Source organism: Capsicum annuum, chromosome 9, assembly GCF_002878395.1.
Source record: "Capsicum annuum cultivar UCD-10X-F1 chromosome 9, UCD10Xv1.1, whole genome shotgun sequence".
Lineage (NCBI taxonomy): Eukaryota > Viridiplantae > Streptophyta > Magnoliopsida > Solanales > Solanaceae > Capsicum > Capsicum annuum.
Window position 1 is genome coordinate 196,121,791 of NC_061119.1, and position 17,003 is coordinate 196,138,793.

Sequence of the window (17,003 nt, forward strand, 5' to 3'; positions counted from 1 at the left end):
GTTTAGTAAAATCATTTATAGACACAAATGTCTATAGGCATCTTAGATCACAAATTTTAAAATTCTTCCTTTTGCTCTCATGTTGCATTCAGTAAAGCACCGCCACTTAAATTGGGGCAGAGTAAAAGATTTCTACTCTCAGAATATAGCTATCAAATTGGATGATAGTTATCCTTTCACTAAACCTTTTTGTTAAGCATCCCACATTGGAAGAGGAAACGGTTCTTGGTCTCTTTATATGGCTTGGGCAATCCTCCTCCTCATGAGCTAGCTTTTGGGGTGTGAGTTAGGCCCAAGACCAATTTTCACATGGTATCAAAGCCAGGACCATTCCAAATATTTGTTCACCGATGGTGGGCCCCCATATATATTATCCACGCTCCAGTTAGCCTGTGCGTGTTGTCCACACTACAGTTAGCCTGGGCGTGCGGGGGAGTGTTAAGTATCCCACATCGGAAGAGGAAAGGGTCCTTGGTCTCCTTATAAGGCTTGGGAAATCCTCCTCCTCATGAGCTAGCTTTTGGGGTGTGAGTTAGGCCCAAGACCAATTTTACCATGGTATCAGAGCCAGGCCCATTCCAAGTATTTGTTCACCGATAGTGGGCCCTCATATATATTGTCCACGCTCCAGTTAGTCTGTGCGTGTTGTCCACGCTACAGTTAGCCTGGGCGTGCGGAGAAGTGTTAAGTATCCTACATTGAAAAAGGAAAGGGTCCTTGGTCTCCTTATATGGCTTGTTTTGGGGTGTGAGTTAGGCCCAAGACCAATTTTCACACTTTTTCGGCATCAATTTAAGAATATTTTACTTTACCCCACACATGGAAAAAGCTATATTCTCCTTTTTCAAAAATCTCTTTATAGTTTCATTGCAACATAAAATTAAACAAACGAAGTATAACAAATGAAGAAGGATGACTACTATGTATACTACTACAATTATTAATATGAAAGTCGCTTAGAGTTTCCTTTCTTTGAAGGCCCTTTTGTTGATGATTACTTGTAGGGTGACTTCCTTGCCTTCAACTTGCTATCAGTTGATGAAGATTTCACTCCTTGGGTCCTTCCTTTGTTTTTCTTTTTCACATTGTACATGTTTACAGCCTAGGTGAAAAAATTGCACTGATTAGCAGGTAGCAGTGTTATCAAAGGAAAAACACGCAAAAAAAACTCGTAAGTTCAGTTGGGGCTTGAAGCGCAAAAACATAATAAAGCTTGGGCTTAATGAGAAAAGGTTTAGAAGGAGAAAACATAAAAATACATGTTTAGTCAAAGAGACTAATATCAATCATTTAGTACCGCCTCTTCAGAAGAGATTCACTGACAAGAAAAAGTAGCCTAGAGCAATAAAGACGACACTAAACCGCACATTAAGTGCATGAAGACGAGATTCATTACCAAGAAAAAGTAGCCTAGAGCCTTGACAACGACATTAAAGCGCACATTAAGCGAGGTGAAGAGCTCAACTCATTTTGAGCCTTACTTCAGGACTTAAGTGTGGTTTAAGCATGTTGTTGGCTTGTACTCGTCCACCATGATTCTAGGAACCAGGTCCTTATCAGTTTCTTCAACTAATAACAAAATAAGTTCTATAAAAGTTGACTACAGTAACGAGAACCTGGTCCCTCACCAGGTTCTATGATAAAGAACGAAAACTAAAGAACAAACGTAGACAACAGAAAGTAGAGAAGATAAGATGTTTACGTGAAAACCTCCTTGCTCAAGGGAGGAAAAAACGCGACCTGCCACATAGAATTTTCCAACAACTCCACTAACTCCAAGCCAAAACATGATTACAAACTTCAGTAATCACAAGGATTAAACTCTTAATTCTTACTCCTAGTAATAACTCTATTACAAGACAAATGTAGCAAGTCTACCACACCACCACGCCAACTAACTCTTACCAACACTCCTAGGTAACTCTACCCAGACTTGTGCAGTAACTCTACCACACACTTTGAATCAACTAACTCTAGATGGCACACCTAAGTAACTCTACCCAAGATAAACACCAAGAATGATGAAAACAAACTTGATTAAAACAATAAATGATTCGACTAACTAACTCTAGTTAATGCGACTCAACCTAAAGACTTAGACCAGTGAAATATCTACTATATTCTATAACATAAGAGTGGACTTATAATTTAATAATAAAAGACACAAGACTATAAAGTACAACAAAGACTAAAGCAACAACTCGATCAGGTCCTTTTTTTTTAAAATAAGCAGTGTTATTCTTAAGAGAATGGCTTTTGATTTTGAGGATAAATCCTTCTTGCTTGCCAAAACTAGTTTTTCCTCCCATATAATGATCTATATATATAGAGCAAATAAGAGGGAAACCCTAGAAATTTTCTCATTAATTGAGATAAAAATTGTTGCTCCTCTGTTGTTGTGCACCAATTTTTCTGCAAAAAGTACAGCTTCCTGATGTATTGTTGACCGCTAGAAAATTCAATGATTAGGGGACCTGGTCCCTCATCTGGTCCCTTGGCACTAATAGAAGTTCAACGGCTGATGGACCTGGTCCCTTGGTATGTTTATTAATCATTAGGAACAGATGTCCCATGTGACATTCAGTGTTTCCATGTCATATATTACTACACATATTAGAACTAGGAAACATCCTCTTGAGAAGTTACCAGTTAACAAGGTTATGAATGCATCCATATTATGAACATGGTCCCTATGAAATAGGATCTATTTGAGGAATAGTTACAACTTGTTCCCTCTCAAAACCTATTTTCCTTATTCCTTCGAAGATCGATCTAGTATGGATACCTAGTTCTTTATCTGGTCCCCAGCAAGTTAGTCAAATTATCAAAACAAAGCATAGTACTGTAGTAACTATGCATCATCAATCTCCCCCTTTTGATGTAGATAAATACATGAAATAAGTTGTCACGACCTCATTTGGAGTCATGATAGCACCTACCACATCCCACCAGTAGGTAAGCCGATACCGTAACCCGGAGCGATGGCAATGGGTTACCTCGGTAAAAACGTCCAACATGGACCCTATATATGAACACAATATATAACAATATTTATACAACTAAGGACAATCGATATTCCAACACAAATCCCATGACCTGATAGTATTAATACAAGAGCTTCTAAACTTGACAAGAGGAATTTACAATCTCAGAATCTTAAATGTCTTAAATAATCTCATTCATTTGTCTCGAAAGCAAAAGACAAACAAGGATAGAAGGAAAAGAGGGCAACTCGATCTCCAAGAGCGCACCCTGTCTCTGAATAGTCGATTCGCATGAACTAGCTCAACGGTGGCAACTAGGACCTAGGTCTGCACCAAAAAGGTACAGAAGTGTAGTATGAGCACCAAAACACGGGTACTCAGTAGGCATCATCGGATGACTGAGCTAAGTTATAATATAATGACGATATAAAGTAAGGCAATAACTTCTAGTCAAGTTCTAGGATCGAACCGTAATCTTCTTCGATATTACTATATAAAATAACTGATCTACTATAGTAACAACATAGCATATCATGTCAACAATTACCATAATCGCCATGCAAGTGTGCAATCATTTCGAAAGCACAAAGCCACATATATACAATAATAACCATGTATTTATCATAATCAACACCAACCATCATTAGAATATAAGGCACAAGAACTTACCACGACGTCCCATACCATCGGGAAGCACACTCAAAAGAACACAACAAAGAACTCGCCACGGCGTCCCATACCACCGGAGAGTACACCAAAAGATCAATCCATTAATATACCAAGACACAACTACACTGACACATAGGTGGCTAGCCCCACACGTCCTAACCTTACAAATATCAATGCATATAAGTAAATTTGCCTCACACGGCATCATAATATTCTTACCTCTTTCGGACTCGAACTGGGCATCATCATAATATCACATATTCCTCCGACCTCAAACCGGGTATTTCATAATATCACATATTCCTCCAGACTCGAATCGGGCATTCTTATAATATCACATATTCCTCCGGACTCGAACCGGGCATCATCATAATATCACATATTCCTCCGGACTCGAACCGAGCATTACATAATATCACATATTCCTGCGGACTCAAACCGAGCATTCTCATAATATCACATATTCCTTCGGACTCGAACCGGACATTCTCATAATATCACATGTAAAGGTATACCAATATTACTCAAGGCCTCACAAGTTGAATCAATATATTTAGCATAGTATGGCCTAAAATGAAAACAAAACTTTATGAGTTTGAATTACCTCAACCTTGAGTATAATTTGTCAATATTACTTTGGCCATTCATACGGCACCCACTACTTACTCCATTTACTGGAAGCATGTGCTTCATTCATTACCTAAATTATCTTATATTAACACACTTTTCAATCCACTGAAAAGAATAAGAATAGGGTAAGTTATGCACTAGGAGTCTTTCAAACATAACAATTCTGATCAGTAACCACCTTAAGTATCCACTCATTAATTAATCTTTGATCTTTCTTAAGGCATATGACACATAATCACAACACTTTGGTTACCACAAGCATGGAAGATATAGTACAACATATAGTTTATTACTTTTATCAGAATATCAACAATAAAGAAAAGGACGGCTAAAAGGGGTAATTATATATTACCCAACCATCGACCACGCACATAAACCAACACCCAGATTTAACCATTATAATCTCAATAATATGATTTAGACGTTCATCACCTAGGGAATTTCATTGCTTAAGCCTAAGGTGGATCAAGTCCCATTTCTAAATCCCAAGAATGTCAACTTACTAACATATGTCTAACTTCTACCCGGAATTAGGCTAAGTCATCCATATCCATGAAACACTAGTTTATAAGTCTTAGTCATTTTTTTGAGACAACTAGTTGCACTAAAAGTCTAGACATAGCATGGTCCAAATCTTATAACATGATTTATTTTTCTCTTGGTAGCTACAATATTAGTTCAGCATTAGAGGCTATTAGCATTACAACAAGAAACGACAGGAAACATAGTAATACTCATCAATCCATGGCATAATTCTTCTTTCCCAAATAAGAACCCTTCTAGATTCAACGTTCTAAAGATTCTCAAGCCAATTTAACATGCCATTAAATTGTTTAGTACAAGTACATATCCTTAGTGGTGCAGCAACATTAAAATGAAAGATTCAGGAACTGTACTCATACTTTGCAGTACACTACCAGGAAACTAAAACAGACAGTAATGACACATCGAACCACATGAACTTTTCCTCCCTTGAAGACATAGAAACATACTCTTAAGATTAGCCAACAACATTATTCTCAACTATTAGATCAACTAAAGTGTTATCATACTATTCATGAGATGAAACGTAGTACTATCCAAGGTTCTAAGCTAAAGGTCAATGATCATACTTTTACAAGTTTAACAACCTATAAGAATCAACTAATCCCAAGCATCATCATCAACCATTTATCATCTAAAAACCCCGCCCAATCTCACAAGATATCAACAATTATATTACAACCAAGCTCAATCTAACTACGGGTAAGCCTAACCTACCTTGAATCCAAGCAACTCACGAATCAACGAGCTTTTCCTTTCCTTTTTGAGAAGTTTTCCCTTCCAAGAGCAATGCTATCAACAATACACTCCAATCATTACAACAAGAATGAAAATACCCATAATAGCATCATTGTGCCATGGGTTTCAAATGGACACTAAAACCCCAATTAGGTTTCACCCTTGGAAGGAGTTTCCAAGATCAATCCATAACCTAATTATCTTTAGGGAGTTAAAACCCTCAAGAAATTTGAGTCAAGCACTCAATTTTAGGGCTACAATTGACCCACAATGATTTAGGGTTTTGAGTCAATAAACCATGAAATTAATATCAAATTAGAGGAATCCCACCTTGGATTTGTAGTAAAAAGATGGGTTACATAAGTTGTTAAGCTTCCAATCAACCCACAAGAGAGAATTTTGAGTTACCAATCTCCTAGGGCTGCTAGGGTTTTAATCGAAGTGAAGAATGCTCAAAATCTTCCAAAAAGCCCCTTTTATATGGTTTTAGATGGGCCCGCAAGGTCAAAACTTGTTTTTGACCTCCCGAGCTCATTCGAACTGTGTTTTTGCAAACAAACTATGTAACCCCACTAAATTTGACATTCCAGACGTGTTGGTAAGCTTGGATTTTTCATCAAAGGTCATTTAGACCACTTATGGGTCCCATATCCATATTTTGATTTTTGACTTTTTTGACTAATGGATCAAAATGAGCTCGGGTGCTGTGGGATTTGAACCAAGGGTCTATCTATCCTAGAATCGATAATATATATCTGCTGACGCATTCAAAATTTGCATCCGAAATTATTTTACTGAATTTTTCACTCGGCAGCCATTCGGAATCGATGAAAACTTCAAATTGGAAAAGTGGTTCTAAAAACCAAACGAACTGTCAGGTAACCAAACTATTGGTTCCAGCAAGTCACTAATGACTTGGGACGGCTATGGAGGAGCTCTATCAACAAAAGTAAGAAAGAACACGACTAAGGACCTGAAGGGTCATTACATAAGTTCTTTTTTTAAGACCAGATTTATCCAAAAATGTCCGCATATATACGACTTTATGAACCGGTTTCATTTCTCAACTACAATGCTTCCAAACACTAGTTGACCATGTAATCATGCATCTTAGGTACCAGGTCCCTCCGTGAGGTTTGCCATTCATCAAAACTACATATACATTACTTTACCCCTTGTTGATGATGACAAACTATTTTACTTGTCTGTCAGGTCCCTCTAGATAGATTCCCCTTTTTGACCAAATTCCCTAGCATACATCTTCGGTGACATTCCTTCTGTCTACCATGTCCTTTCACATTCCTTTATTCTCTAGCCCTAATCATGAATCAAGAATTATCTACCTACATTAACACACACATCTTCCCTCTTTTGACATCAGAAAAAAGTAATAACAGTAAAACAGGTAAAGAAAATTGCACACTAGGTTAATTTATGGCCATTGGGGCAACACTAATATGTATGAACAAAACCAAAACAAGGAGGAAAAGATTGTAGTCAAAGCAAACATATCATTCAAAATTCATAGGAACGGCATAATAAATGTTGCATCAAATTAAAAATGCATAAAAATTTGTTCACATTAGCCATACAGCCAAAAATAAGGGAGGACACAATAGAATAAGAGGCAAAGAGGATTAGGAGGTAGGAGGCTTAGAGGAAAGAGAGAAGAGGACCAAGTTCAGATGCTCATTTTCAACAATAATAAACACAAAGAATTTGGTTGGTCAGGTCCTTAACTTCATCATTTAATGTGGTGACATGTGGTCTCAGTCCTTCACTCTGCAAGCAGAACATCAGTAGTACCAGATCCCTCAATATAGCTTTGCTACACTACACATTCAATTTCTCAATGAATACATGAGGAATATGTCTATTGTAAATAAAGTAATAGTGCATTTTTCAGTATGAGATAGTATCAGTTGTCGTCCAGTATAGGCCATAAACTTAGAAGTGGAAATCAACTTTTGTTATGGACCTCGGCACCTCCGTAGGCACATCTCGAATCTGTCCAAATATTGTCTCATAAAGATGAAATTTTGCCTCATACATATTTTTGGATAGACTCAGACCATCCTCAGCTACCACCATACTATAATAAAAGACTTGTACCTTTCTTTTATGAACTTCAGGCACCGACAAATCAAAAAGATAAAGTCATTCTTGGATTTTAAAAACCTCAACTGTTTTGGTCATCCCAAGAAGATCAAAACTCTCAAGGTCGAACAATCTACCCTTGAGGACCTTCTATTTTCTCAAAATTTTGATTCGATCTTTCCTTGCGAGAGCCTTCCTAACCTTTTGAATTCTTCTTTTGTTGGATGCAATACCTGGTCCCCTAGTGGGCTTATCTACCTGTGCTGGAGTGGTGGAACAAGATACAATACCTGGTCCTTCAGACTTATCAAGTATTTTTCTCTTCTTATCAATAGTCTTCTTCCCCATAGGTTTCTTTGATTTACCCACTAGTAAGTTGGTGGCTTTAGTAGAATTAGAGGTATCTCTTTTCTTTGTCATTCTAATGGAAATATTAAAAATAATTTCCTTTTCTTCTTCATCCTTCAGTTATGTGTATCACCACTTTTTCTGCAATATCAACTATTTTTGAACCTCTTTGTCCAACCTTCTTTCACATTAAATGTTCCGTTGAAGGATCATCAACCTACTCTACCTTTAAGCTCTTTTAGGATTATTTGTCATTTGAGTCAAGCTCTGAGCCACCCAATCAACCCCTGCTACTAAAATATTTGATGGATTCCCCTTTCATCTGGAAAATCACCATAAAACATGCGCTCTAAATAGGTAGGGATTCAGAGGATTTCCTGGTACTTGATCCCTAAAAAAATACATCAGTGACTTTTTCTTGGATTGGACCAGGTTGAGGATTTTGATCATTTCCAAAAGACACTCAAGAGCCTTTAATGTGATGAAAAGAGATGAATTAAGATCTTCAAGAGTTATTTTTTGAGAGAGATAGTAGTGAAAGTAGGGTTCCATTTTTAGAGTGAGAGAGATAAATAGAGTATCTTTTTCTAGAATAGGGATAATGGAGATAGAAACAAAGAAGCAGTAAAAGACCTATGAAATTTTTAAGTAGTTCTTTAAATATTTAAAAAAAAAAGAATAATTTATGATACTGACCTCTGAGGGAGGACCTGGTCCCTCTCTTGAATTTCTGAAAGATGCTTGATTGTAGTCTGTCCCATCTGTCTCCCTCCTTCAGCTTACTCACCATGCGTATATACTTGCAAAAGTTATGGAATTGAATTAGACCTAATGAAATAAATTACCATAAGGATACCTTTTCCTTAATCATAGCCAATTTTGAGAGAGGTGCGGTTAATTTAGGCAACTCAATTCAGCTTGATCAGTCCTAATTTCAGTCTGAACTTCTCAACCTGGTCCTTGTTTAGAGCTTTGGTGAAAATATGAGCCACTTGATCTTCATTCTCGCGCACTTGCATGCAAATGTTCCCTTTCTCCATATTATCTCTTAAGATATAATGCCTTACATCATTGTGCTTGATCCTCTTATGTTGTATAAGATTTTTAGCCATGTTAAGAGAACTGATGTTGTCACATAACAATGAGACAGTTTTAGACACTTTCCTAAAATCCTCTAGTTGCTACCTAATCCATTAGGAACTGAGCATAGCATGAAGCAGCTGCAACAGACTCAACTTCTATAGTGAAAAGTTCTACTGAGTTTTGTTTCTTTGTACTTCAGAAGATTTGAGAGGATCCCAAAAAATGAGTTATTCCAGAGGTGTTTTTTTCTCAGCTAGGTCTCTTGCATAATTTGCATCAACATAAGCAATTAGATCAAAAGAATTGCAAGATGGATAGAATAGGATCAGGTCACCCATTCCATTTAAATATCTTAGATACCTCTTCGCATCTTCCAAGTTAGAATACTTTGGAGATGCTAAAATCTTGCACACATTTTCATACTAAATATGATATTAGATATGCAACCCTAGAAAGAATCTTAGTTAACTCATCATGCTCAATTCATACTACTTCCCATAAGTTTAGCAAAATCTTCATGTAGTGAGTTCAAGATTGCTTAAAAGATGACTGCAACCATAAATAATGTGGAAAATTATCATATTCTTTCCTTTTGACTTTAAGAAAAAGTTGTTGTCAATTTCCCTCTCTTAAAGATCTTTTCACAAATAAATTTTAATAGTTTTTCATACTATTTCCTAGGATCTTGCCTCTGTATACTTACCTGGTCCCTATGATGGTTAGGTTGTAGGTTTAAGGACCAGCTTCCATGCTTGAATCCGCTCAAAATGATAAAGATCTTTCTGGTTCCTTATCTGGGATCTGGTTATGTGTCGGAGTCCAGAGAAGAGATAAGATTATCTAGAGGATGAAATAACTTATGATTTTAATTTGTTCTTCTTGTTGTTGGTTGTGGTTGAGTGGTACCAGGTCCCTCTATGACTTGGTCCCAAGATTCAAGAATTGTGAATCAACAATTCCTGGGGGATCTTGTTGAGAGCCTGGTACATCTTCTTCTTTAGTTGTATTACTTTATCATCTTGCTTAACTTGATCTTCACTACTTTAAACCTTTACAAGTCCACACAAATCCATGTGAAGTAGCTCAAGAGGCATGGTAGTACTGACTTGCTTCTTCTACTTGAATGAGGACATGGTCTATTTTCCTTTAATGCATGCACCACGGATTTTGTTATCTGTGCATTTCATCTTTGCAATGCCAGAGACTAGGTCCTTATAGACTAACTTTGTCAGAAGGTAGGAACTAACATGGCCCAATCTTCTATTCCATAAGTCAGCTTTGTCATTTTAGAGCTCGATGACAGGTAAGATCATCACCAGGTTAGGAGTCTATATCTTCAACATATATGTTCTTGCACCTTCTTGCTGTAAAAATGACTTCACTAGAGTAAAGATTTCTGACAGTACAGCAACAAAAAAGATTTTCACTTCATTTCCTTTTCTAAAATAGACACCTCTACCTTGAAGTGCCTTGAGTGAGAGGAATTCTTCATTCTACCAGTCATATTCTTTGAACATCCATTATTTATATTAGTTATGACTGTTTTCTCTAACTCCTGACTGTAAATAAAGATCATTTATTAGTTTTGGGAACCCATTTAAGCTTAAGTTCCCAAAAAGGAAGTGGAGGTATAATAAAGTCCTTCTTTGTCCAAGTAGGCAGCTTGACTTTCTTGAGTTTTGAAAAGGGACCAGATCCCTTTCTTTCTCATCTCTTCTATTCGACATGATTTGAAATACTCTTCTTAAATTTTAGCCTAGCATCACATTCATTCTTGACGTGTCCATTTCTCCTACAATGAGTACATACTAGATTGTTAGACACTGACACATATTTACTACGAGGATTGTAAGGAGGGTTCACTTTTTTGCATCCTAGTCCTTGGCCATTGCTGGATTAGAGTAGATAGAATTTGAGATGAAGCAGTCTATTTGATAAATTTATTAAGTTCTTCTTTGATGTGGACTAGGTCTCTCTCCAACTAAGCATTTCTGTCAAAAGAGGCTGCAATATCAACTTAAGATATGTTCAATCTTTTCTTCAAACTCAAATTGAAGACTACTTGCCTTACACTTTTCTTTAGCAATAGATTTAGAAGTTTTTCTTAACTTTTCCTTCAACTCAGCATTTTCATAGGACACTACACAAAGCTTTTCTTCTAGCTTAGAGATTTGAACATTTAAGGCAATATTTCATTTTCAAAATCATCTATACTAAAAAAGATCTTTCTCTTTTGTAAGATCACAAAGAGAATCAATCAGGACAGTAGCTAAACTTTTTAGTTTCTTTAAGGAATAGTCCTTGAGATTTTGTTTAATGGTAAGAATGGTTACCTCTTCATCTTTATTATCTTTTGATTTGACCATAAGAGAAAAGAGCGAGTTGAGAACATTATCTTTATCTTTTATGCCATAATATACGTATCTTCAGGGTGCACAGACTCATCATATTCACTAGATGAGTATTTCAAAGCAGTAAAAGCTTGCTTGACAACATAGCTTGCAACAGCTCTTCTTGTGGATTTTTCTGGAACCCGGGCCCTCGTTCTATCTTTATGACCGCCAACTTTAACATAATGTTTATACTCAACTTTGTGCATTGGACAGTCTTTAATTAAGTGACCAGGCTTGCCACATTTGTGACAAAGGTCATTTCTATTTAAAGACTTATTTGTACTTCCTCTTCTTAGTCATCCTATATTCTATCTTACCACCTTTTGAAACCTCTGAGCAAGATAGGTCCTGTCTTTATCTTCTTCGATATACTTTCCTTTAGCAGCTTTTAGAGCTAGATTTTTCTCCTTTTTGGGCTCTCTTTTCCATTAATCTTGTTGTTTCTTATGTTCATTAAAATGAGGTAGAGTAGCTATAAAAATAGGATCCTCTCTCGGTGTTAACCGTATAGGAAGTATCGGTCTGATACCAATTATTGGCTTGTATACATCCACCATGATTCTAGGAACAAGGTTCCTTATCAAGTTTCTTTATCTAATAACAGAATAAGTTCTATACGAGTTGACTACAATAATGAGAACCTGGTCCCTCGCCAGGTTCTATGATAAAGAACAAAAACTAATGAACAAACATAGAGAACTAAAAGTAGAGAAGACACGATGTTTACATGGAAACCTCCTTGCTCAAGGAAGGAAAAACCATGACCTACCACGTAGGATTTTCCAACAACTCCACTAACTCTAAGCGAAAACGTGATTACACACTCCAGTAATCGCAAGGATTAAACTCTTAATCCTAACTCCTTGTAATAACTCTAGTACAAGACAGATCTAGTAACTCTACCACACCACCATGTCAACTAACTCTACCACACACTTTAAATCTACCAACTCTAGTTGACACTCCTAGGTAATTCTACCAAAGAGAAACACCATGAATGGTGAAACAAACTTGACTAAAATAATAGATGATTCGACTAACTAACTCTAGTTAATGCGACTCAACCTAAAGACATAGACAAGTGAAATATCTACTATCCTTTATAACATAGGAGTATATTTACTATAAGAACGAAAGACACATGACTCAAAAATACAACAAAGACTAAAGCAACAACTCGATCAGGTCCCTTTGATAAAAATAAATAATGTCCTTCTTACGAGACTGGCTTTTGCTTTTGAGGATAAATCTTTCTTGCTTGCAAAAACTAGGTTTTACTCCCATACTATGATCTATATACATGGATCAAATGGGAGGGGAATCCTAGAAAGTTTCCCTTTGGTTGAGATAAAATCTGTTGCTCCACTGTTGTTCTGCACCAATTTTTCTACAAAAAGTCAGTTTCCAATTGTACTATTGACTGCCAGAAAGTCCAATGATCGAGGGACCTGGTACCTCATATGATCCCTTGGCATTGCCAAAAGTTCAATGGCCGATGGACCTGGTCCCTTGGCAGGTTTGTCAATTATTAGGAATAGATGTCTTATTTGCTATTTACTGTTGTCATGTCATATATCACTGCACATATTAGAACTAGGACACATTCTCTTGAGAAGTTACCAATTAACAAGGTTATGAGTGCATCCATAGTATGAACCTGCCCTATGAAACAGGATTCATTTGAGGAATAGTTACAACTTGTTCCCTCTAAGAACTTGTTTTCCTTATTCCTTCTGAGATTGGTCTAGTGTGGATACCTGGTTCTTTATCTGGTCCCTCGGCAAGTTTTTCAAATCATCAAACAAAGCATAGTACCGTAGTAACTATACATCATCAGTTTCCCCTCTTTTGATGTAGATAAACACATAAAATAAGTTCTTTTTATAAGGACCAAATTTATCCAAAAATGTCTGCATATACTCTACTTTATGAATGAATTTCATTTCTCTACTACATTGCTTCCAAACACTAGTTGACCATGTACTCATTCATCTCAGGTACCAGGTCCCTCTGTGAGGTTTGTCATTCATCAAAACTACATATACTCTATCTTCCCCCTTTTTGATGATGACAAACTATTGTCCTTATGTTATCATAAATTGGAGTTCAAGTTAGTTGAAGTTAGTGGAAGTCCAAATCAGTTGGTTTTAAAAGTTAGTTAGAAACAGTGCATCTACAGTAGTCTATTTCCAAAAGTTAGTTAGGAGTGACAAGTTGAGTCGGTTATCAAATAACTGTTTCATTAGATAGCTTTGATCATTTCAGTTACATCATTGTCTATAAATACTCATTGTAATCGTCACTTATAGCATATATAAAAATTTTAACTCTTCCTCCTAAAATTCTATTTTCTCTGTTTCTTTTCATCTTCTAATTTCTCTTGATTGTATCCTCGAATCTCCATTCCTGGACAATCTTTTGATCCCCGAATCTTTGAGATTCCTGAAATTGAGTAACGTTGGTATCAAAGCTAGTCTTCCTCGGTATCAATGGTAAAAAGTGTAAGAATAATGGGTGATTCAATAACTGAAACTGTTGCTGCAGAGATGGGAGATTTGCGTGAGATAATGCAAAATCTAGTTACAGAGGTGGGTAATTTGGCGGGAAAGGTCTCATCATTAGAGAGGTTGGATAGTTTTGTTATAGATTTGAGGCAAAAACTGGTAGGGGAAGGTTGGAGGAACAATGTTCCTTTAAGGTATGAAGAAAATCATAACCAGGAGGGGGGAATTGGAAATAGAGAAAGGAGCCCTAACTATGTTAGTCTTAATTTCCCAATTCTTCTAATTTTCAGCATTCTCGTTTCAATAGATGGTCAAGAATGGAGTTTTAAAAGTTTTTCGAGGATGATCTTTAATCTTGGTTATTCAAGATTGAGCAATTCTTCTCTATGGAGAATATTGCACCTGAGCATAAGGTAACCATAGAATCTATGCAGTTGGAAGGGGAATCTATCCAGTGGCATGTTTCTTTCATGAGATACAGATAGTATGTCTAGGCTATCAGTTGGAAGGAATATGTAGGAGCTTTGGTAGAGAGGTTTGGGATTGACTTTGATGATCCCATAAAGGAAATTAAGAAGATTAAGCAGACAGGAAGTGTAAGAGAATATCAAGCAGCTTTTGAGAAATGTTTAACTAGGGTGAACTTATCGGAGGAGAATGCTATTAGTTGCTATATTAGAGGCTTGAAAATTGAACTCAACATTGATGTCAAGATCACAAAACCTTCCTCTCTTTCTCAGGCTTACAAGAGTGCAAGACTGCAAGAGGCATATTTTTTTTCTATGAGAAAACATTCCAGTAATTCTTTTCAAGTCAATGCAAGAAAGTTTGCAGATCAAAAGTACTCTAATAGTAAGGGTATTCTACCTACTCCTAGTAGCATTACTTCTGGATTCTCTAAAGGGGTAAACAAGAGAACTCTAAGTACTGAGGAGATGAATGATAAGAGAGCAAGGGGGTTGTGTTATTTCTGCAATGACAAATACATGCTTGGTCATAAATGCAACAATTCAAAATAGTTGTACTTGTTGGAGGGGGATGAATCTGAAGATTTAAATGAGTCACAGATTGAACAAGATGGTAAAGTCCAAAAAGAACAAGGTGATCAATTGGATTTGGGACAGCCTGTAGAACATATGGAAATTTCCATGCATGCCTTGAATGGTTCATTGGGATTTAGGACCCTGAAGGTGACTGGTTGTCATTCCAAAATGGAGTTCCATTTCCTAATTGGCACTGGAAGCTCACATAATTTCATTGACCCTGACTTGGTCAGTAAATTAGGTTGTGAAGTGAAACCTATTAAACCGGAAGTGGTGGTTGCTACTAATGGTAGCATGCAAGTAGATAAGATGACAACCATTACTTGGTAGGAGCTGAATTTTGTGCTGATTTTCTTTTACCTCCTCTTAGTTCTTATGGAGTGGTGCTGGAGTTCAGTAGTTACTCATGTTGGACGATATAAAACTGAATTTCAGAAAATTAACCATGGAATTCTGGTATAAAGGGAAGAAATATTTACTCAGAGGTGTCGGTAATTAAGTATTGATTTCAGGTCCAGGTAAATTAACAAAACACTCAGGCAACCAATCTCAACTGTGTATGATTCAGGTGGTTCCACAGTGTAGGGAAGAAAGAATGTGGCATCCCTCAGAAGTTGACAAGAATCAAGAAGATTATCCTGCATTGCTTAAGGTATTATCTGAATTTTCTGCATTGTTTGAAGAACCTATAGGTCTACCACCTTCTAGAGGTATATATGACCATAGAATCGTATTGCAACCTGGGATTAAACTTATCAATAAGAGACCTTATAGATACCCCTCTGTTAAGAAGGACATTATTGAAGGCATAGTGCAATAAATAATGGATCAAGGTATCATTCAACCTAGCTGCAGTTCTTTTGCATCACCTGTGGTATTACTAGGCAAAAAGGATGGCTCTTGGAGGTTATGTGTTGATTATAGAGATTTGAACAAATTCACTGTCAAGAACAAGTTTCCAATCCCTATTGTTGAAGATCTCTTGGATGAACTAGGAGGTTCCAAGGTCTTCTCTAAAATCGACTTAAGGTCTGGATATCACCAACTGAGAATAACAAAAGAGGATGTACCTAAAACTGCTTTTAGAACCCATTCTGGACACTTTGAATATTTGGTAATGCCTTTTGGCTTATGAAATGCCCCTGCTACATTCCAAGGACTGATGAACTCTATATTTTAGAAGTTTCTAAGGAAACATGTACTAGTTTTTTTGATGATATATTGATTTACAGTAGAACTATGAAGGAACACATTGTGCATTTAAGGTCTGTGTTTTTTAAGATAGTGGAACATCAAATTTTTGCTAAGAAGAGCAAATGTTTCTTTGGTGTTAAAAAAATTGAGTATCTTGGTCATTTTATAACAGCTGAAGGTGTGTCTACTGATCCGCAAAAGATTAAGGCTATAAGGGAATGGCCTATCCCATCTACATTGAAACAATTGAGAGGGTTTTGGGGGTTAACTGAATATTACAGGAGGTTCATACAAGGGTTCAGTATCATTTCCAAGCCTCTTACTGACCTCACTAAGAAGGATAAATTCAAATGGAATGACATAGCACATAAGTCCTTTATGCAGTTGAAGGAAGCATTAACTCAATCTCCTGTGTTAGCTTTGCCAGATGCGAGAAAAACATTTATTATGGAAACTGATGCCAGTAGATATGGTATTGGTGTTGTACTTATGCAGGAGGGACATCCTATAGCCTTCATTAGCAAGGCATTATCACCAAAACATGCAGCTTTATCAGTATATGATAGGGAGTTATTAGCTATTGCTCAAGCAGTTACTAAATGGTCTCAGTACTTGTTAGGCCAAAAGTTTGTTATCAGGACAGACCAAAAAGCTTTAAAGTTTCTCATGGAACAAAAACTACACACCAAATCACAATTGTTGTGGCTGACTAAGTTGATGCCTTTTGACTATTCCATTGAGTACAAAAAAGGGGTTGAGAACAAAGTGGCTGATGCA

The 17,003-nt window shown here is 36.7% G+C and overlaps 1 pseudogene; it reads right to left on the bottom strand.

The window, feature by feature from the left end:
• Positions 1 to 940: 940 nt before the first annotated feature.
• The window catches only part of LOC107841217, a 45,252-nt pseudogene continuing 29,189 nt past the window's right edge, over positions 941 to 17,003 (bottom strand).